The sequence below is a fragment of the Lucilia sericata genome, unplaced genomic scaffold (genome assembly GCF_015586225.1).
Source record: "Lucilia sericata isolate MDLA Ls3-8-SP2 unplaced genomic scaffold, ASM1558622v1 Contig000080F_arrow, whole genome shotgun sequence".
Lineage (NCBI taxonomy): Eukaryota > Metazoa > Arthropoda > Insecta > Diptera > Calliphoridae > Lucilia > Lucilia sericata.
This window is the reverse complement of record NW_023994113.1, coordinates 494134-517891: the sequence shown is the minus strand read 5'-3', so window position 1 is coordinate 517891 and position 23758 is coordinate 494134. Positions and strand designations below refer to the sequence as shown.

General features: G+C 31.0%; 1 long non-coding RNA gene across 2 annotated transcripts in view; it reads left to right on the top strand.

Moving 5' to 3' along the window:
* LOC119599541 overlaps positions 1-23758 on the top strand; it is a 196038-nt gene that overhangs the window by 123340 nt on the left and 48940 nt on the right. For both annotated transcript variants that reach the window (XR_005231080.1, XR_005231079.1), the window contains exon 6: positions 2607-2853. This is a non-coding gene — a long non-coding RNA (uncharacterized LOC119599541). The remainder of the gene's footprint in view (positions 1-2606; positions 2854-23758) is intronic.

Sequence of the window (23758 nt, the reverse complement as noted above, 5' to 3'; positions counted from 1 at the left end):
TATAGTCTAGTCTATAGTCTAGTCTATAGTCTAGTCTATAGTCTAGTCTATAGTCTAGTCTATAGTCTAGTCTATAGTCTAGTCTATAGTCTAGTCTATAGTCTAGTCTATAGTCTAGTCTATAGTCTAGTCTATAGTCTAGTCTATAGTCTAGTCTATAGTCTAGTCTATAGTCTAGTCTATAGTCTAGTCTATAGTCTAGTCTATAGTCTAGCCCATAGTCTAGTCTATAGTCTAGTCTATAGTCTAGTCTATAGTCTAGTCTATAGTCTAGTCTATAGTCTAGTCTATAGCCTAGTCTATAGTCTAATCTATAACAAGTAACCTATCGAAGGGTTATTGTTTTTGTTTAATCTTGTCTATGGTCTAGTCTATAGTCCAGTCTGTAGTCTAGTATATAGTCCAGTCTATAGTCTAGTCTATAGTCTAAAGCCTAGTCTATAGCCTAGTCTATAGTCTAATCTATAACAAGTAACCTATCGAAGGGTTATTGTTTGGAAAGAAAGTTTTTTTTTTTAATCTGTTTAGGATAAGTTATTCTGTAATCATGTGAAAACCTTAAATATAAGATGATCTTTTTTGGGGGTTTAGTCACCACAGATTGCTGAAATACTTACTCACACAAACATGTTAAAATAGTAGTCATCATAAATATAAAAGTTCATATACTGATGACATCATCATGATAAACTTATGGATTTATGTTTTATTTTATTGTAGTATTTTTCTCACACACACATACATACATATATGCTTATTATATAATATTATTATTATTGTTTTTGTTGTCTTGTAATTACACATGATAAATGTTTGATTGTTGTTATTGTTGTTTGTATATTCGTACTCGAATTACAATAAATAACAAAAAAAAAACCAAAACGCCAAACGAATCAAAAAGATAAACATAAATATATATAAATTCTATAAATGTTTGTTTAATTGTTTATACTCCTTCCTTTACAAATGTATTTGTGTGTAATTGTTTATTGTTAATATATGTATATAAATTATTTAAATGTTTAATTAAATGTTTAATTCTTTGTAGTAGTATTGTTTAAAGAACTGATTTATAAAATCAACAAACAACAGAATATAACAAAATAAAACAAAATTTTTGTTGTCGTTGTTATTATTATTACAATTCCAATTGTTATTAATAAATTAACATTGTAAATTGCAAAATATGGCAAATAATAATATTGAAATGAAATCAAATATAATTTATAATATTCAAAATTAAACATATAATTTATGCAATTATAAAATACAATCATAAAATTCCAAATAAATAAATATAAAATTAAAAACGATAAATTAAGCACGAATTTAAATTATTTTAATACAAAATTTAAAACGAAACTATTACTAGTGTTAAATGTAATTTGTTGGAAGCAAAAATGAATCTTGCTCGAAGATTTTTTTGCAACAATGATAGAATGATTGTTGTAATCATAACCAAACATATTTCAGGTCTAGGCAAACATATATATGATCACATATGTTCAAATAAACTATTTTACTTATTTATTCTAACATTTACTATACACTATACTCTAAATATCCATTTAATTTGACAGTAATTACTTACTCCTAATATTAAATTTAAACCAACCATTTTGTCCTTGCTTTTACAAAATACTAATACTTATAACAGCAATGACAACAACAATAAAAATTATCAATTCAAAATGAATTTCAATGTTGTAGTGTTCAATAACTTAATAACAAATAAAATCAAAAGAGAAGTGCAAAAAAAATCAAGTGAAATAACTTTTTAGAAAATGAAAAACTTTTTTAATCTTCTTACAAAGTGCTTTAAACTTTTCACTTAAATAGCCGGAAAATTAAAACACTATAACAAGTTTGTGCCCTGGTAAAATTGCAGTGACATTTTCTATCACTACGAATTCGTATCATTCATTCAAACCCCAAAAAACAATAACAAAAACAACACTTTGATAACGTCATTGTAGATTGCAGTGGGGGTAAACCGAGAATAAAGAAAAAGGAGAGGGAATTTAAACTCGATGAGAAAATGTTGGCAGAAGATTACCAATTTTATATCTTTGGGCTTTGAGTAGTTTTAAAGTGATTTTAGAAGTAAAGGCCCTTTAAGTACTTGTACCAAGTCCAACGTTTAAAGATTTCGTTGAATTGTGAACGTCCAATGTTAGGCGATATTTTGAATCCTGGGAACTCATAGACAACCAAATTTATACTTCTAACAAATTGGACTAGATTTATTAGTAAAACGTCATATAATGAAAAAGCCTGATTATAGATTATATACGATTTCTCCTGAATAACTAAAATATTAATAAATTCTTTAAAAATTCCATACATTTATATTACTTATTAACTATTCATTTCAACAAAATTACTAACACTTTCTTCTCAGTGTGTCACAGCATTTGTGAAGACGAATAGAAGTTAAGACAATAAAGTCTATCACAACTACTATTGAAATATAAAACTTAAACTTTAAAAAACAACCTACAAACAAACCAAACAACCAACAAAGAATAAAACTATATTTTTACAACTTCTTATTTGTAAAATAAGAACACAACTAAACTAAAATTGTATATTTCTTTTATTTTTAGTTACACAAAATGTCAACGTTGGAAAACAAAGGAAATTTATACAACTACCCACAACTTACTTACCTATGAGTAGACAGACGTACATACATATATATGTAAATATTTACAAACAACAAATGTATGCCTGTAAATAAACTGTTTGTGTATGAAAATGATTCTTGTGTATAATAGAAACAGGACATTCTTATGTATTTTAGTTAAGTTGACAAAGAGAAACAACCTCTTTCAGTTTCTTAAACGATACCAGGTAATTATGCATATTTAATCAAAACTTTCTATATAAACACAAACATACATTTAAATTCACATACAAACCTCACTTACAGAAACTTATGCTAAGATTCTGACATACATACATATGTATATATGTATGTGTGTTTATGAATAAAGTATATTGCTACTTATGTTTAAGTTAAAACAATCCTGTAAAATTCTTAGGAATAGAGTAAAGCCTACTTACAGGAGTTTCTTTTTCTCATGCACTTTAACTTATTTTTTCCTTTACTAAGAAATAAAAAAGTGTAATATAGCTAAATTGTTAAAGTACACACAATAGCTTAAGTAGGAGTTTGAAGGTTTTTATGTCACTAACAGTATATTAAAGGAATGTTTCCATTATGTATGAAAATAGAACAGAACTAGAACTGAACTAGAACTGACCAAGAACTGAACTAGAACTGAACTGGAACTGAACTAGAACTGAACTAGAACTGAACTAGAACTGAACTAGAACTGAACTAGAACTGAACTAGAACTGAACTAGAACTGAACTAGAACTGAACTAGAACTGAACTAGAACTGAACTAGAACTGAACTAGAACTGAACTAGAACTGAACTAGAACTGAACTAGAACTGAACTAGAACTGAACTAGAACTGAACTAGAACTGAACTAGAACTGAACTAGAACTAGAACTGAACTAGAACTGAACTAGAACTGAACTAGAACTGAACTAGAACTGAACTAGAACTGAACTAGAACTGAACTAGAACTGAACTAGAACTGAACTAGAACTGAACTAGAACTGAACTAGAACTGAACTAGAACTGAACTAGAACTGAACTAGAACTGAACTAGAACTGATCTAGAACTGAACTAGAACTGAACTAGAACTGAACTAGAACTGAACTAGAACTGAACTAGAACTGAACTAGAACTGAATTAGAACTGAATTAGAACTGAATTAGAACTGAACTAGAACTGAACTAGAACTGAACTAGAACTGAACTAGAAATGAAGTAGAACTGAACAGATGTAAAACTGAACTAGAACTGATTTAAATCTGAACTGAACTAGACCGAAAAATTACGTTAAGTATGAAATCAAGACTATCCAAATGATGACCCCCACCATCGACCATTATATTTTAAAATTATTTTCAGCTGAATTAGGAACTGATCTTTTCGGAATTAACTATATATAACTATTTGTGTAAGAACTACACTCTATTATGAAAGCTTTTATGTGATGGTCCTATTTTTTTCCATTTTCCCTTGTGCCAATTTTATAACATTATCATTTGCTGCTTATTGGCTGATTGAACTGAGCTGATACTGACGGGCTCGATTTGAAATTATCTAATGAGCGGTCTACTTAATCAAGATCACTCTCCCCGGGGAATTTCAAAACATAGAGATACAAAATTAGACTTTGTAATGATTGGTTTGGATCCGACAAGTTATATGTGGGTTGTGGATCCAGTAGAATAGTAATTCGTGTTCTATTCTGTCAGACCGGAGGCCATGGGATCGATTCCCACAAGAGATCGCAAAACATGTCCGATCCAATATCCTTCTTTCAAACTAGATAAACTAAATGCAGCGACATAAGGAAATCCATCAGACTCCCAGATGGAATCTGGACAGACAGTACAGAAGTGGTTTAGGTTTCTGATGGGAGTTTTGTTAAATTGGAACTTTTATTGGTAAATAAAATAATACCATTTCAATACCATTTTTGGTTTTATCAGTGAGAATTCTGATCTCACCTATCTTTATCATTATTAAGATTTAGTTCCTTAGATCACAGTATTGTTCCATATCCAAATTCCAGTTTCTTTTTTCGTTTTATTCCTAATTTTTTAACTCCATTTGAAGTAAGATGGTGCCAGCGAGCTGCACTAACTTACACAGACGTATGGACAAGACTTTGCAAGTTAAGAATGGTTAGTTGTTTACACCGCCTGTGTTAAAATTAATGCTATTGCATACATAAAGTAAAACATCTGATCCACAATGTTCAAAATTAAAAAAAATACCTCCTTAATATCTAAATGTATCACAATTTATGTAAATACACTTAGAAAAAAAAACACTCATGTACACATTAAAACATACTACATAAATAAATAATTTATGCATGAAATTAAAGGTAAAACATCTTTATCGTTTAGCATTTTCAGTATAAAATCCAAAAAGAAAAAAATCCAGAAGTGTCTGGCTGTGTACCTTTATATGTATGTATGCATGTGCAAATATGTACACGTTAAGAAATATTTAGCAAAGGAAAAGAAAAAAAATAAAACTAAACACTGAAAGTACCTACTTTACATATATAAAATATGTACAAACTTACATACATATGTACAGGATAAATGTTTACATTCACTCATCTATCAGACTAGTATTTAGTATTCGTGTATGTAGTTTCATGTAAAATATGTACTTTTATGTAAATCATTTTACTTAAGAAATATTATTATATATAAACATAAATAGTCCTTCTACATGCACTTGTACTTACATTAGAAATTCTTCATCTTTCTATAATTAATTTATATGTATATAGAAACAGTTACATTATGTTACAAGTGTACAGGGGAAGAACTACTCACAGGCTTAAGAAATCGTAGTTAAGTTTGTGTAAATTTAACTAAGGTTTTAGGTAAATTTTTGGGGAGTTTACTTGAAGACTTTAAATTACTTAAATTGTGCTACATATATAACTTAAATAGCTTTGCAACATTTTTTGAAGACCATTTCTTAATTGAGTCTTACGCGATTATGTGACTATCAAATAAGTTCGGCTCTTTAATAACATCTTTTTTTTTCTAAAACAAATCATTTGAGCTAATTGTTCTAAAGGATTATATAACCCCAGATGTAGAAGAAGTACTACTGTTACGTTTGTTTAATCCCGGGGGCATGTTAACTTGATAATATCTCCATCATGTTATTATTTCAATCCCGGGGAAAAGAGCTTCCACCAATACCTCTAGTCTTCCGGGACTATTAACTGTCCTCGGTCTTCTTTGCTATGACATGACATGGGGTCTAACCAGAGAGCCACATAATCTAGTACTACGGGGCCAGTTTCACTCAGTCATTCATGAGGTTCCTTAGGAATTCATGTAATGGCTCTAGTTAAAACCTAAAGACTAACTGGTAATTGTCTCTTCCCTGTAGGAATACGCATTGGAATTGGTCTCTTGCTGGCTGTCATTCCGTGATTGTTACACAAGTTGTGACCTCTAAAGGTTCTTGAATCCATATTTGAGAAAAGTTGCATTATAGGAACAAATTCTTTAATTAATTTTTCTACAAAAAAGATCCAAAATTCATAAATAAATAGTTTCCATCCCTGATTTTAATTAATATAGTTTTCGAAAGCATGTCTGATAAATTTATTGAAGACTTGGATCGCACAAATATCGGGGGTTTTCAGAAAATTGATTTTAGACAGACACAAGAACAAACAGACAGGCAGACATAAGGATAATAGACTAACAGATGGACATAGCTCTACCGACCCAGAATACGTATTTATCTTGATTATGATTTATTTTTTATATTAATAGAATCAAAACCATAAAATGTATTAGTTTTACTTCTAACACCTTTTACAACTTTGCAAAGTTTTAAAGCATTTTTCATTTGTTGTGCCAGAGCCATTACAAACAAAAAACACCATTGTAATTTTTCACAATTACAAGTATTATTACCACACTTAAGTAGCCGCAAAAAAGCGCCAACGATAATATGGAAAATTTGTTACTTTATTACTTTTAATTTACAATGAAATTTCCCCCTCGAAATATTTAATGCACTAAGTGTAGGTACTGTTTTTATCGTCTCTCAATGTTCGACATAATGAGCACACAAATGTTTTTATTACTTTTTTTATGATGACAAAATTGTTTCCTATTACCCGCCACAATCCGAGATATTAAAAGTAAATTGTCAAACATTATTTAACAATAAAAACTGTAATAAAACAAAGTATACTTATGAGCAGCATACATTTCATTATTAACTAAATGAGGGGAAAATGTACCACATCCCCTAACCACTATATAAAAAATAAACCAAAAGAAAATAAGTTCTAATTAAAATCTCGAAATATGTAAAAAAAAATCAGCAACAAAGCCAGAGAGAGAACGAATAAACATCTTACAAAGTCAAGCCTTGGGAAATTGATGTTTTTCTAAATGTTTTCAACAGTTTAGCAAAAACGATTTTCATTTTTCCTTTTTAGACTTAAGGGTGGCATGGTTGGCTTTTGTTTCCCAAAATGAAACTTAAACAACACACACATACAAACAAACAAACAAAGGCTTTTTGTAATTAATACAATTTTCTCATTTTTCGCTCTTTTTGTTCAAAAGCTAGCTGTAGTGTTGCCACACTATATGAAGATGATGAAGGGTTAGGTATAAAAAGGAAATTAACAACAACAAAAACTCAATTAAATAATGGCAAAGTGTTAAGCTTATTTTAAGTGGAAAGTAGATTTTCAAAACACAAAAAAAGTTTTTTTTTTTTTTGCTTTAAATATTTGAATGTAGTTGGCTTTTCATCTACCCACACACCCACAATTTCACTCACACATATACACACAAATGTAGTTGTGTAATTTTCATCATAAAAATAGCAGAAAAAAATCCTTTTGATTGTAAAAGAAACTCATTTTATAAAAAGGAAATTGCAAAAATGTTTAAACTAGTAACTTAGAGCGATGTAGAGGTGGAACTGTATGTGAAACTATTGCGATGATGAGTAAGAAAAGAGAAGGGAGGTGGAAGAAAACAAAAAGGCACAATCACACAAAAAAACTCAACAACAGGAACATAAAGTTTAAAATTAAATTAAACTTTTCGATTTCCTATTGAATTGAACTTTAAAACAAATTTATTTGTATTTTCTGTTTTATTTTTTTTTACCAGACTTTGTTAAAAAGCAAACAATATATGGGCTCTTGCAGTTCACATACCAAATAACACACATAGTTTGTGTAGTAGTTTTGTATAATAGAATTGTACATATGTATGTGTTGGTCAGGCAGAGATTCTCTATTGTATTTTGAAGCAAATCATAGACTAGACTATGGACTGGAACATAGACTAAACTATCGACTAAACTATAGACTAGACTATAGTCTAGACTATAGACTAGACTATAGACTAGAACTATAGACTAGACTATAGACTAGAACTAGAGACTATACGATAGACTAGACTATAGACTAGACTATAGACTAGACTATAGACTAGACTAAGACTAGACGACTAGAATATAGACTAGACTATAGACTAGCTAATAGACTAGACTATAGACTAGACTATAGACTAGCATAGACTATAGACTATAGACTAGACTATAGACTAGACTATAGACTAGACTATAGACTAGACTATAGAGACTAGACTAGACTTAGACTAGGACTATTAGACTAGACTATAGACTAGACTATAACTAGACTATAGCAGACTATAGACTAGACTATAGACTAGACTACTATAGACTAGACTAGCTACACTAGACTAGCTATAGACTAGACAGACTAGACTATAGCTAGACTATAGACTAGACTATAGACTACTATAGAATATAGACTAGACTATAGACTAGACTATAACTAGACTATAGACTAGACTATAGACTAGACTATAGACTAGACTATAGACTAGACTATAGACTAGACTATAGACTAGACTATAGACTAGACTATAGACTAGACTATAGACTAGACTATAGACTATAGACTAGACTAGAGACTAGACTAGACTATAGACTAGACTATAGACTAGACTATAGACTATACTACAGACTAGACTATAGACTAGACTATAGACTAGACTATAGACTAGACTATAGACTAGACTATAGACTAGACTATAGACTAGACTATAGACTAGACTATAGACTAGACTATAGACTAGACTATAGACTAGACTATAGACTAGACTATAGACTAGACTATAGACTAGACTATAGACTAGACTATAGACTAGACTATAGACTAGACTATACTAGACTATAGACTAGACTATAGACTAGACTATAGACTAGACTATAGACTAGACTATAGACTAGACTATAGACTAGACTATAGACTAGACTATAGACTAGACTATAGACTAGACTATGACTAGACTATAGACTAGACTATAGACTAGACTATAGACTAGACTATAGACTAGACTAGACTAGACTATAGACTAGACTATAGACTAGACTATAGACTAGACTATAGACTAGACTATAGACTAGACTATAGACTAGACTATAGACTAGACTATAGACTAGACTATAGACTAGACTATAGACTAGACTATAGACTAGACTATAGACTAGACTAGACTAGACTATAGACTAGACTATAGACTAGACTATAGACTAGACTATAGACTAGACTATAGACTAGACTATAGACTAGACTATAGACTAGACTATAGACTAGACTATAGACTAGACTATAGACTAGACTATAGACTAGACTATAGACTAGACTAGACTATAGACTAGACTATAGACTAGACTATAGACTAGACTATAGACTAGACTATAGACTAGACTATAGACTAGACTATAGACTAGACTATAGACTAGACTATAGACTAGACTATAGACTAGACTATAGACTAGACTATAGACTAGACTATAGACATACTATAGACTATATAGACTAGACTATAGACTAGACTATAGACTAGACTATAGACTAGACTATAGACTAGACTATAGACTAGACTATAGACTAGACTATAGACTAGACTATAGACTAGACTATAGACTAGACTATAGACTAGACTATAGACTAGACTATAGACTAGACTATAGACTAGACTATAGACTAGACTATAGACTAGACTATAGACTAGACTATAGACTAGACTATAGACTAGACTAGACTAACTATAGACAAGACTATAGACTAGACTATAGACTAGACTATAGACTAGACTATAGACTAGACTATAGACTAGACTATAGACTAGACTATAGACTAGACTATAGACTAGACTATAGACTAGACTAGATAGACTAGACTATAGACTAGACTATAGACTAGACTATAGACTAGACTATAGACTAGACTATAGACTAGACTATAGACTAGACTATAGACTAGATTTTAGACTATTCTGTAGACTAGACTATTAACTAGTCTATTGACTAGACTATAGTCTATAGTCTAGTCTATTGTCAAATCTATCTTCTAGTCTGTTGTCTAGTCTACTGTCTGGTCTATAGTCTAGTCTATTGTCTAGTCTATTTTATAGTCTATAATAGTCTAGTCTTTACTTGCACAAACTATTATCACAAATGTTTAAGAATCTCTGATGCGAAATATTACATTTGAATACGTTTGACCTCAATCAATTGGGTGTATTTGTTGACCAATAACCTTTAAATACAATTTAACTATAACATTCGTATAAACTTTCTCGTTTAGTTTTAGATTTAAGTTTTTTTATGGAAAGAGAAAAAACGATTTAATTTATCAATTTTTGCTAAAACCTCAATGGTTTTTTACACAATTTTTTCGGCCTAAATTTTATTTATTTACGCAAATATTCTATATATTTTAACAGTTTTGTTTTTGTGTTAAGTAAAGGGAATTGAAATGTTTGAATGTTTTGGTATATCAAAACTGACAAACAAATGCACATGCATACATACATAGGTATATGGTTGTACAGTGAATAAAAAAATATGGTACTGTTATTCTGTTAGCCAAACTAATTATAGAGTAAAATGTTTCTGTAACACTACTTTTGACTTTTACTGTAAAAATGTAAATTTAATTTGAATATTTTGCAGAAATCCATATATTTGTATTGCCAATTGTTATTGTAGTGAAATGTAACCAGAAAATAGTCTACAAATAAATCTTAGTTTATTGATTTCAAACAAATTTTATAATATTGTAGACAAATAAAAGGTAAACCTAAATAAGTATGTAATACAAACCCAAATAAAATATCATGTAAATAATAAGATATATTCTTGAAAGTCACTTACAACACCCTGTACTTAAGTTCAGTGTACAGTAAAAATATGTAAATATTTATATAAAAAGCCCAGTAAGGAAACTTTACCAAAAATATTTTCAGAGCTGTAATAAAAAAAAAGAAAAACTTTTAACCTCTCTGGTATTTTGTGTTTTTTTATACTTAACTATTTTTGGTGGTAAGAAAAACAAAAGGAATAGGAAGTAAAGAACAACAACATGACCTTATTTCCGTTTAAGTGAAATTTAAATAAACTACCTATAAAATCTTTTACATTATTTTGTTGTTATAGTTGTTGTTGGCGGTTACAGACGCTTTTTAGAAGTTTATCTCTTGTTTGTTTATGAGTGTGGTTGACATTAAGAGAAAAACAAAAACAAATCCAAAGTAAGAAAACACAACCATTTAGCATATTTTTGGGCGCAAACAAATAAGTTGTTTTCGTATTTTTTCTATACAAGTTTCTTTTGTTGGTAACAGTGTTTTACCAACATCTATATACACATACCAAGAAACATATTTATGTTCCATTTCATCTAAAGTTTGGTATATTTCACTAGTCATGTTTTTGGGCTGTAACTACACATTTTTGTTGTTGTTTTTCTTTTATTTTCCCACAAAAATATGTAAAAGAAGCAAAAAAAGAACATATTGATAAATGGTCATGGACTTTTTATACACACACACATACATATGTGTGTAACAAACAAGTTCATAAATCACACTCTTTGCACTTACAATGAGTCCTTTCAAATGTTCGTAACAAATAAATAGACAAACAAAAACCCTCTAATACGAACAAACAAACAAAACTACCAAATAAGGTCCTTCTATATATCATTAAGTAAATGTACTAGTTTTCAATATACAATCATACATGAAAATCACAAGGAGGCAAATTCTATCAACATGAGTATGTACATAAATATTTCAAATATTATTTAGTCATATTTTACTAGCTTTTCGACATAGTGGCTTATATTGACACAGAACAGATATTTGGCGGCTTTATGGCGCCTTGTGTTTTAGTTTAGAAACACAAAAACAACAACAAAATTAAAATATATACATCCTTTCTTAACAGGCTCAGAAATAATACGAATTTTTTAATAATCGAGTAGAAAAAACAAGGAAGTATTTTATACTTTTTTGTAGGACTAATATGTCTGCTAATATTGTAGAATAACAAACAACTAACATATGGTTTTTAGGGGTATAAACAAAATTGGTCCCTAAAGTTGGGAACAAAATCCTCCTTTATGAAAGAATTTTGTAAATCTAATTGTAATTTTAGCTTAGTTTATGTGAAAATAACTCCCAATTATTAATAAAAAATATAAATAGTTTTACTTCCTTATGATTATTGTTATTACCCTAATATACAAATATATGTATATAAATTTTAGTAATTGTTAGATGTAGTTTTGTTGCTAAGAGGAAATTTCTAATATTTACTAGTTAAAAATATTTGAAATATTGAGAATAAAATTAATAATATTTATTGATATGTTTAAGATTTTATCTTAACAGCTTAAGCTTACACTGTAACTAATCCATGCCTAATATATCCGACATTGTAAGAATCCTTCTTCTCCTGTTTCGTGTTATATATGAAATTTTCGCAAATATTACGAAAATTTTTATACAGTTAAGCATTTTCTAACTAACTTATCGATTTTTATGAAAGTTGTTTATTATACTAATCTGAATATAGGATGAGCATTAGAGTTATTACCCTGCAAAAATTGAGACCATTCCGCACATAATCCTCAAAAGCCTATGACTGATCCAAAGCTAATCGAAATATATGGAAGAAACATACTCAATTTAATATTGTGATGTCCTAGGTGAGGACCACGTAATCCATGCGTGCATTACCTGAGAGTAATCCCAAAACCACTCAATTTCTAAAATTATGGGATTACTTGATTCGCACCATGATCCATGTTGTTATTAAAACAATTACCATGATACTTACCTCTATTACCTAGGACTACCAAACGGATTATGTAGTTTTGGGATTCCCCAAATCGATTACAATTTTAACTAATAATAAACCCTAAAATTGATTAATATTTGTAAATATGTACATATACATATAATCTTTGCTGGTCAATAAAGGGGTCTTTTTCGGATCTTACCCTTCAGCTGATCCTTTTATCATTCTATGCCATGTTGCCAAATTTCAACAGTAATTGTAATTGACGATCCACGGTTGACTTGCTTTTTAGCGGAAAGATGGTGTCATTCCCTTCATTCCTTTTTGGGAAATCAATGTGGCTCAACTTCTCCTTAATCTAATTACATCTACTATATATGTTGTTATAGATCTTATCTAATGAGTTTAAAATTAACTCAGGAGTACCACAAGGCTCCGTACTTTCTCCTACTCTATTTCTTATTGTTAATAACAATCTTCTATGTAAAATTTATAATCCTATTTACATTCTCCTTGATCAGATGAAATACCGGCCATGCCGCCAAGTTTTCTGTATATTTAAAGATTGTTAATCCCTAAAAGGGAAGAGGCTAACGATCCTAAAAATGCCCCCAAATTACAATGTATTCAGCACTTATATAAGCTTCGATAAGTTGAGTTCACTATCATCTTGTCAAACATTTAAAGTTCAGTTCAATTTGCGAAGTAGACGATCCATGGGAGACTTGCAAAAATTAAATACTGGCTCTTCCAAAATAAATTCCGGGGAACTGCAAGGTTCCATTCATTCTATAACCATATTACTTTTTGTCCTTAACGATTTTCTTTTCCAAATTTCCAACCATATCTACTCTTTCGCTAATGACAACAACATCTGCCATTCTAATTCATTCAATTAAAGGAGTTTGGGGCAATAAGTCAGACCTGTAGTTTGATTACAACACAGAGGGAACAAGAAATATACACGCCTGGTACCAAATTGACACCAAAGAGTTTATAATTTTTCAATAACACCCGTTGTCAAAGTATATACATACGTACGACAACACTAATGGTAACGGATTGTTTGTCAATAGTGAGCTTACCACGTTGTTAACATTTAGACAACGGATGTGTATAAAATTTAGATTTCGACAACGAATTGTTGCAATGTTGTCAATATTACATAGTGTTGTCGTACGTATGTATATACTTTGACAACGGATGTTATTGAAAAATTATAAACAGTATGGTGTCAATTTGGTACCAGGCTTGTGTATTTCTTTTTCCCTCTGTGAAGATTTATTTTGACGGAAAGACGGGCGGACATACAGACGGATGGACATGTCTAAATCGATTCAGAAAATGATTTTATGCCAATTGATATACTTTAAGGTGGGTGTAGACTTATGCGTTACATATATCAACACTAAAATGGTATAGGGTATAAAAATGAAATGTTTTTTTTTTTTTTTTTTTCTAAACGATAACTAATTTCAAATATTGCCTTTACTATCCAACTAATAAACATTAAAGCAATTGCTATATTCATACAATTTCTCTCTATTGCTTATTTTTATATTTGTTCTAGATCAACGAATATTGAATATCAAAATATATTTTCTAATACTACAAATTGTTAAACAAATTTGTATAATTTTGAACATTGTGCATCAAAATACTACAACAACAAAATGAGATGGAGGAAAGAACATTAAACCACAAACACAAATGTAAATTTTATAAAATTTCAATTTCCGTAAGTTTTCAAAAATACCAGCAAAATATATAGAATATTCCGGCAGTTTGGAATGATACACAGCTTTTAGATATTTGACTGTTGAATAGGTAACTTCTTAATTAACTACCTCTAAGGTATTGGGGACAATTATGTCATAGTTTTGAGTATCCTTTCTGTATTACATAAGAGTGCAGGAAATGATTGAATTACTTTTATTCAACCAAGAAATTAGACAACTATTAATATACTATCTAAAAGGTATACAAAGACTCATCGAAAAACTACTGGGAAACTCCCAAAAAAGCACACCAGCATACACACTTACCAAAGAACTATAGATGAGACATGAATGATAGAATCAAATAGAATGGAATACAATATGTATTGGATTCTTTTTTTTTAAATAACCACGTTTATTTAGAAAATAGAATTCTAGACCTAGTGGCTGCCACAATTTAATTTTAAAGATAGACATCGACATTCGTATACTAAACTTAAATGTATTTGAACAACAAGCATACACACATAGATACTCCTCAACATAAGCATGTGTGTGTGTATGTATACACCGAATATTTAGATACCAACAATCTAACATTAGAGAAGCGTGTGTTAGAAATGAACTTTAATAACAAAATAAATGAATTCTTTTTGGCATTTTGGCAATTTTATTTTAACAAAAATTGAACGTATGAAATGTATGAGGTGTTACTAATATAATCGTACAAGTTAAAATCAAATAATATACATTTATATAGTTGCACATAAACAAGGACACACACATGTGAGTGTGTGTGTTTGTACTATATGTATGCTAGTTGTTATGTTTTAAAGGCAGACTTGATAACAGCAACTTCAATTAAATGTATAAAGTTCAGATAAAAACCAAAATCAACCAAATGAAATAGACGTGCATTTATATTTGAGCACATATACACAAATACATACATACGTTCTGATTTATTTGAAGTCAAAGTCGTCTAAATTTTTGTCAGGCCTCTGGGGTATGTTTCTTTTAAAAAATAAAAATTTCACATTTGTGCCTAAATATCTATGCAATAGAGTAAGCGAAAGAGAAAACTAAAACATTTTATTGATAATATTTTATGAAAAATATTTATAGAAAATCTTAAAGGTTTTCCAGTATGGCCCACTTAAATTGCATCATTGGGTAACAGAAAAAATTGTTTTTAATACACATGAATATAATTTTTTTTATATTTTTTCCTATCCCTGCACTATTTTCCAACCCTGATTTTGGCAATAGCGTAACAATAACAACATATAACTTTAAACGTTACGTTGGAATGACTAACTTACCCATCTCATTCCCCCGGGGGGCATGTTACCTTGATGAAAGACCCCATCTTGGTGTGCTTGCAATCCCGGGGAAAAGACATGCTACCAATACCTCTAGTCTGCCGGGACTAAAAACTGGTGATGATCAAATGTATTCTCGGCATTTTCATTGGAATGATTTGACACGGGTTCGAACCAGAAGACTGGTTGGCCGCAGACCTTTGATCTGGTTGATCAGTTGGTTGAGGTTCCTTCGGGATCCACGCAATGGCTGTGGTTTAAACCAAAATTCGCGAGAAGAGAAAGTCGGTTAAAGGATTGATGCACGGTGAAATATGTAATTCGGGATACGTTCGGTGCTGTTGCCAAAGTCAACAGATAACTCACAGATGAGTGACTGTGGGACTAAGAGTTGGAAATGAGTTGGTGTACGTATCTTACCCGACCGTATACCTAGAATGAGTGTGTCGGATGTTGTTCTATATGAGTGTTTAGGTTGCATGAGAAGTCTGTTGAGTTGAATGGTGATGGATAAAAGGTATCTTATACATGTGATACCATAGAATTTTCCTTCCTTGTCTAGGTATGTTCGGGAAAAACTCTGTTCATACCAGATTTACCACAGTGCACTTTGTTCACACACTGTGTTCTCTGTGAGTGAGAACAAAGTCCTCGGCTTATTTGATAGATTTGTGTTTATTCAAACTGTACAGAGTTGATGCAAACCCCCACGAAAGCCTATCTTTCAAAAATTATTCTGATGTTCATATTTATATAGAGAAGATGATAATGCAATTTAGGATAAATTTTATGAAAAAAAGTAAAAGTTCTATATTCGGCTGTGCCGAATCTTATATACCCTTCACCATGATATGTTTAATAGAATAGTCAGACAAAAAATTATTACAAAAAGTCAAAAAATACTAGTTATAAAACAAGAAAGTATCAGAAAGTCCCCTTTTATAGATTTTCGATCAATCAGGGTGTTGCGTATGTGCGTATATTCATAGAACAAAAAAGTAGAAAAAATAGTTTCCTCCAGATTTGTATTAACTTAAAAGTACCAAAAAGTACCTTTTGTTGACATGTTCTCATTATAAATACTTGATTTCATGTTTCTAGGTTCAATATTATAGAAAATTCAAAAAGTACCTTTTAAAGAACACAAAAGTACCAAAAAATCCCCTTTAGGTTATCACTTACTCCGGATCCTACATACTTAATTTTATGTCTCTAGGATCAATATTATAGAAAACTCAAAAAGTACCTTTTGAAGAACGAAAAAGTACCGAAAAGTCCCCTTTTATAGGTTCTCACCTAATCCGGGCTCTACATACTTAATTTCACGTTTCTAGGTTCAATATTATAGAAAATTCAAAAAGTACCTTTTGTAGAACGAAAATTGATAAAATTTTCACAGGCTGTCTCGGATTTTTGCTCATATCTCCAGTATTTATGAACCGATTTTGATGATTTTAAATAGCATTCTTCCCGATCGTATGTCTGATAGAATTATGGAAGATACGGATCTCGCAGATATGTGGGGTCTTCTGAAAACTGATTTCAACATACACACAGACAGACGCACATGGCTAAATCGACTCCGCTATCTATAAGGATCCTGAATATATATTAGGGTGATCGATTATTCGACATTTTCCAAAAACCGGTTTTCGAATAGTTCGAATAGTTGACATTTAAAAAAAACCGGTTGATATTTTTCAAATTCAGAAAAAACCGGTTAACCGGTTTTTCATTATATATAAAAAAAAATATTTTAATTTGAAAAACTTAATGTTTATGTTTAAATTTGATTAATAAAACATGGCCAGAAATGATTTTTAACAGTTTAAAAGATTATAACTATAGATCTAGTCGTCTGATTTACATTATTTCATTAATATAAAAAAATTAGGAAAAAAGGTGGGACACTTCTGTTAAACATAAGGTACTATGTAATCCTAGCTTATTTCAAAAGCCCTGTTTAGGACAACACTTCCATAAAATTTCAGCCGTAAATTAGTTATTGTAAATTGAATATAATCTTAAGATTGATAAAATTTTATCAAACAGTTATCAATTTTACAAATAAATTTTTTTAATTAATTAGGAAAATCAAAAAAGTTTAACCAAAGGAGCTTTAGAAAAATATACGCTAGTTCCTCGACTCAAATAATTTTCAAATTTAGCTGTATTATTATTTACTTAAAAATTTCATTTAAATAATCTTTGAATACAAAGCAAATAAAAGTATTCGAAACCGGTTTTTAAAAAGTGAAAAAACCGTGTTATTCGATATTCGAAAAATCAACATTAAGAAAAAACCGACACTGGTAAAGCAGAAAAAACCGGTTTTAAAACCGGTTGAAAAATCGAGTCGATCACCCTAATATATATACTTTATAGGGTCGGAAAATTATATTATAGAAATTACAAGCAGAATGACAAACTTATATATACCCTTCTCACGAAGGTGAAGGGTATAATAAAACATGATAATAAATGATGAAAAGGTAATTCTACAAGATAAACATAAGACCACATATACATAAATTCGCTTCTTGCGAAATTCATTTTACATCTCCGACACAGTGGGTATGTAAGGCGACCAGCATTAGATTAGCTAGCTTAACGTTATACTGAGTCAAATAGTAGTACACTTTCGTAAATTTAAGACAAATTGAATCGCGTTTTGCTTTATACATTATATTACATTTCAAAAAATTTCAGTAGCCTAAAAATCAATTGTGTTATCTATTACAAAATTTGTCAAAACTTTAGCTATATCATAAGATATGCACATACAAAAGAAATGAACGAAGTTGTAACATTGAAAACAATTCAATTGATATACAAGTAATTGAAAAAAAGACAACACTATGCTGTCAGATAGAAAAACCCAAAAACAAACAGACCAAACAAAAAAAGATACAAGTTGTAAAATTAAAATCAACATAATTTGCATGTTTGATACGTGTTTTATTCAGATCATAAAGTCGGCATAGAAAAGAATAGAAAGACAAGAAAAAATAATAAAAAATAACATACATACATATATGTATGTATGTAAGTATTACATTTATGTATTTTTCTTTTTCCATACATGTATCTATAGTAAAGCTAGTGACAGCTGCATTTGACAGTAAATCGTGTGTATTTGTAGAGGTAGGGGGGTGTATATGCATTAAAGCATATAACTCGTCAATGTGTCAATTTTCTACATTCAATCTTTCAAAGAAAAACAAATACTTTAAATGCAATCTAAAGGTTTTTTCTATTTATTTCCTTAGAAGTCTCGCACAACAATAATAGAATATACAACAAAACAAGATTAGAGAAAAGCAACTAAATATAAAACGTCAGTTGCATGTACCTAACATCATCATATTACAAGTTTATATAAGATAAAAAAAATACATACAATCTTACAAGGATTTCTATGCATATGTACATATGCACTTGCATCTACTAGATACTAAAACGTGCCAAGATGTTTAAAGGAATAGAGACTTGATATTGAATGCTTACTAACCAATTAGAAAATAATATCAGACGATATGCAATGAGATCGTGAAGGTTACTAATTCTTTCATTACTAAGTGGAGAGAGAACACCCCTTAGATAAGTGCCTCCATTGTCGTTCCAATATTTGAGCACATGATCTTATTACTCAAGAAATTTTTTCACAAATCCAGTTGTAGATTGGCTATTCCGAATTCTCGTAGAGAGAATAATATTATGTCGGATTTTAAGTTATTAAAGGCTTCTTCTAATGATTTCTTTATAGACATTCTTATATGAATATCAATGATTCTCTAGGGTCTTTTTCGCCTTAGTTGCATTTTTCCCATTTTCCGGTATACACTGTTCGCCTTAGTTTCATTTTTCCCATTTTCAGGTGTACAGAACCAGAAAAGGAAGGCTTGATGGATTGTCAGTAGCTATGATTTGAATAGTATCACACTATGCTGCAGATCAGTTGTTATTATAAAATCCAGAGCCAAATATTCATATGTATTAAAACATTCAATTGCCCAATGTATCATATCCTTATCAATTTAAAATTCAATCGAATATTCTTGGTGAAGATCAGGTCCGTCCATTGTATCTTTCAATGAATGATTACAGGGGACATGAGTTTCCATGAGTTCAAATAATGACACATGAATACTTGTTATTCACATGCCGACTTTCTTTTGGATATATCCCTTGGCAGCTTAGACATGCGACTAGTCTCAGAGTAGCTTTCGATACCAAGAGTTATGCTTTGCGATTCTAACCTGATAACCTCAATAATTCCCTTATTGGTTAAAGAAGATAGTTTAGTATACGATTTTACGTTATGTTAGATTGATAGGAGAATGTATACTGTATCAGATCTGAAAAAATACACCTAGGTCAGTATGAACCTGTTCAAGATATTTTTCATGGTTGGTTAAGTTGGCAGTTCACTGCTCGAGAACAGTCAAGTAGAGTCCAAGAAACTCCATTTTAACCGGACCACTCCACTCGTCAGATGTAGTATTGTACAGTATTGAAACCAGCCTGTAGCCGAGAGAAATCTCAGGATATCATTAAGCTTAGACCCAGATATATCACCAAGGTTAGATATGAAGTAACTGCCAAGGAAATAGTTTCTCTTAACGGCTAGAGCAGGGTATACACAGAGAAGATGAAGACAGTTTCTTAGCAACTGCAACACTGTTTATTGTAGGGGAGTTCAAGTCGACTTGCATGTCTGCCTACCAACCTCGATATATCCCGCCTACTTCGGTTTATAAGGTGTCTTGTGCGTTTCTCATTGAAGGAGGGCCACAATAACTTGGCCTCTTTACAAGTGTCTGGTTGTTCCAGCTATTTTTAGCCTTTTGAAGAAAGAATCTGACAATACTGCTCTTGAAAAAACCTGATGTAGTTGCTACTGAAGCGGAGCTGGATATATCTAGAGCAGATCCCGTTCTGGCAAGCTCATCTGCCTCTTCATTTCCTTAATAGAACCTATACGTCAGACAGGCTTCCTTTTCATAAAACATGTATGTATGAGAAAAAAATATATTGTGATCTATAAGGGTATAATCAACTGATGTTCAAAAACCATGTTGCCTAGACGTATAAAGTCATATCGTTCCTTCCAGTTCTTCTATCTTCAGTTTAGAAAGCATAACTCCCTTCCTTGCTGCTTCTCTATTAAACAAACAAGATATCGATGTTCTAAAAAATACATTTTTCTGAAACTTTCCAGTCTCGAATGTTAGTGAACCGTCTGACAAGCATTACATCCAGTACTTCTTTTCTATTTACAACTAGAAAAGTAGTTGCAAGTTGAACATTTTTTGATATTAAATGATTGAATTCTTTTAAACTTCACATAATTACAAGGTAATAATGATTGTTTTTGAAATGTATATTCTAATACTTTTCTAACTCTGTACTCATTTTCTTTACAATGTTAGTTTAGTCTAACAAAGCTTGTAATGAAGTGTATGTCGAGCAGTTGATTCTTTATTCTTTTTAAATTTTTTCTTAGAGATTTTTGTTCTGTTATAGTTGTCACATAAACATACACTTAGTGCAAATAGAGAGTGTATTGCAATTTAGTTTCATTGGAAAGTGTACAAACGTAATTTCCTGCGTAATAGTATATGGAATAAGTTTGTGATAATAAAATGCTTAATCATTATACTTAGACATCAAAGTCAATTTTTCCATTGACATATACTTGTACCATATTTTTCTTTATACTGAAACAAACATTATAGTTCAAAAAAAGTCCTTGCAGCTGAAAATTAACTTTAGTTTATTTAATTTTGAATGAAAGCATAAGTTGTTATAACAAATCCAGCCAAATTTATTTTGCAAATAGATACACTTGCATCTTAATGTAACTTTAGATACATAGGTAAAAACACAAACATGTAAAGAAGATATAAAGTTAGCGACAATGAAAGATAGTAAAAAAGTATCCTACAATGTACATATGTACATGTACAATGTACATGAGTAAATGATATTTGGTTTTGTACAACATGACTTTTGTCTGCCCCCCGGGCATGTTTCCTTGATGTCAGACCGCATCTTGGTGTATTGCAATCCGGGGGAAGATAGGTGCTACCAATACCTGTAGTCTTCCGGCACTATAAATTGGTGTTGACAATTTACTGACTGGCCTAGTCCTTGCATAAATTGGAAAGAGGGGTAACAAGAGCACCACATAATCTGGTACTACGGGTGCCCAGTTGCCCACAGGACTTGTCCTGGCAGGTCAGTTGATTGAGGTTCTATCGGGATCCACGTAGTGGCTGTGGTTGAAACCTAAATCGCAGGAAGTGGGTGCTTGGTTAAAAGACTGATACACGGTGAAATATAAATTTTCAAGATACATTTCTGTTATCGTTCCTAGATGCAAGGAGCGGTACAAATTACATAACATGACTGTGGATTAATAAAATGTTGAAATTGAGCTGATAATGCAAAGATTGGGTATACGAAGATGAACGATGTGTCTGATGTCTACTTTGATTCTATAGAGAGAATGGAGTGATTGATGGATTTGACGGATGTGTGATGGTGTATTGATCAACGATATCTTAGACTACGGTCTAGCAAAAAGGGGAAGAGTATATGGTGCAATGCTGAACTTATCACAGTGGGTCTTTGTCAATTAATATGATCCGTGTTTCGGACTACCAATTACGTCCCCTAGGTACTGTTGCCGAATCAACAGAGCCATAATAGTGTTATTGGGCGACATTATGTCGGGGTAGATAGAGCTTGCTCATGACACCTGTCTTTCCCCAACGTGACTACTATGGCAAGAGATTAGATAGCTCGAGTACTTCAGCAAAGTGCTTGTACATGGACCGGCTTTTTCCATGTACAAAAATTGCGACCTGCGTGTAAGATACACAATGGGGCAGTGGTGAGTTGTTTACTTTTTACTCACCCAGTGGTTGAAAAAGTTCCACCGTGAGATAGGGCTCCACGCCAGGTACACACGTAAAGCACTTCGACTTTATGATTTTTGTCTTAAATTTTTTGTTGTCATTCCGTTTGAAACATATCATAATAGTATCCAGATATTCACAAAAGTATTTATGTGTATATTATGTGTCCTTATAGAATTCTAAGACGATCCATCCATATCTGTCCGTCTCTCTGTCCATCTGTTTGTTGAAATTGTAAACGGATGAAACTAATGTGCCAAAAATTTTACACAAAATTTCCCCTATTGCTAAGGTTTTTTGGGTATAGAATAAGGACAATGATAGAGAAGCTCACAACAGGTCCGATTGAGGCCTAGGTGTAAGATTTGAAACTGCTTTAAAACTAAGAAACATTTGCAATCATTATGTGAATAATTTTAACGAAAATAATAATCGTATTTGAAATTTGTTAAAACTATATGAAAGACTTTACTATAAATCGTATTCTGTAGCGAATTTTTGTTTATGACAGTCTTGTTGTAAATGAGCAATATGTACTAAAACATTCCTTTAATATCCTGTATAAAAATTACGTTTGTGCTCTCATACATGATAAGAGCAAATGTTTTGTTATAGTGTACAATTTATATTTCTGGCACGACTATAGGCATAAGTGTTCAAATGCACAATGGGATAATATTAGAAAAAATTAAATAAATATATTTAAATTCTTAGAAAATTCTCATATATAGAGAGTGATATTAAAAAACTACAGTTTTATTCCCGTTTTTACAAAACTTCCCCACTGTACAACGCGAATACATCCGTATAACTGCATTTATGTATATGTGTGTAAAAATTGTTTTTGTTGCTGTATGTCCGTATGAATGTGTGGTTAATATAAAACATAAAATTCACATGTGGTCAAACGTTATTAAAACAACAAAAAAGATTTATAAACAAAAACGTTTTAAACGGTCAAATGGTGGTTACCTTTGTTTTATGCAATTTTGGGTTTGGTTTTTGTTGTCTGCAACA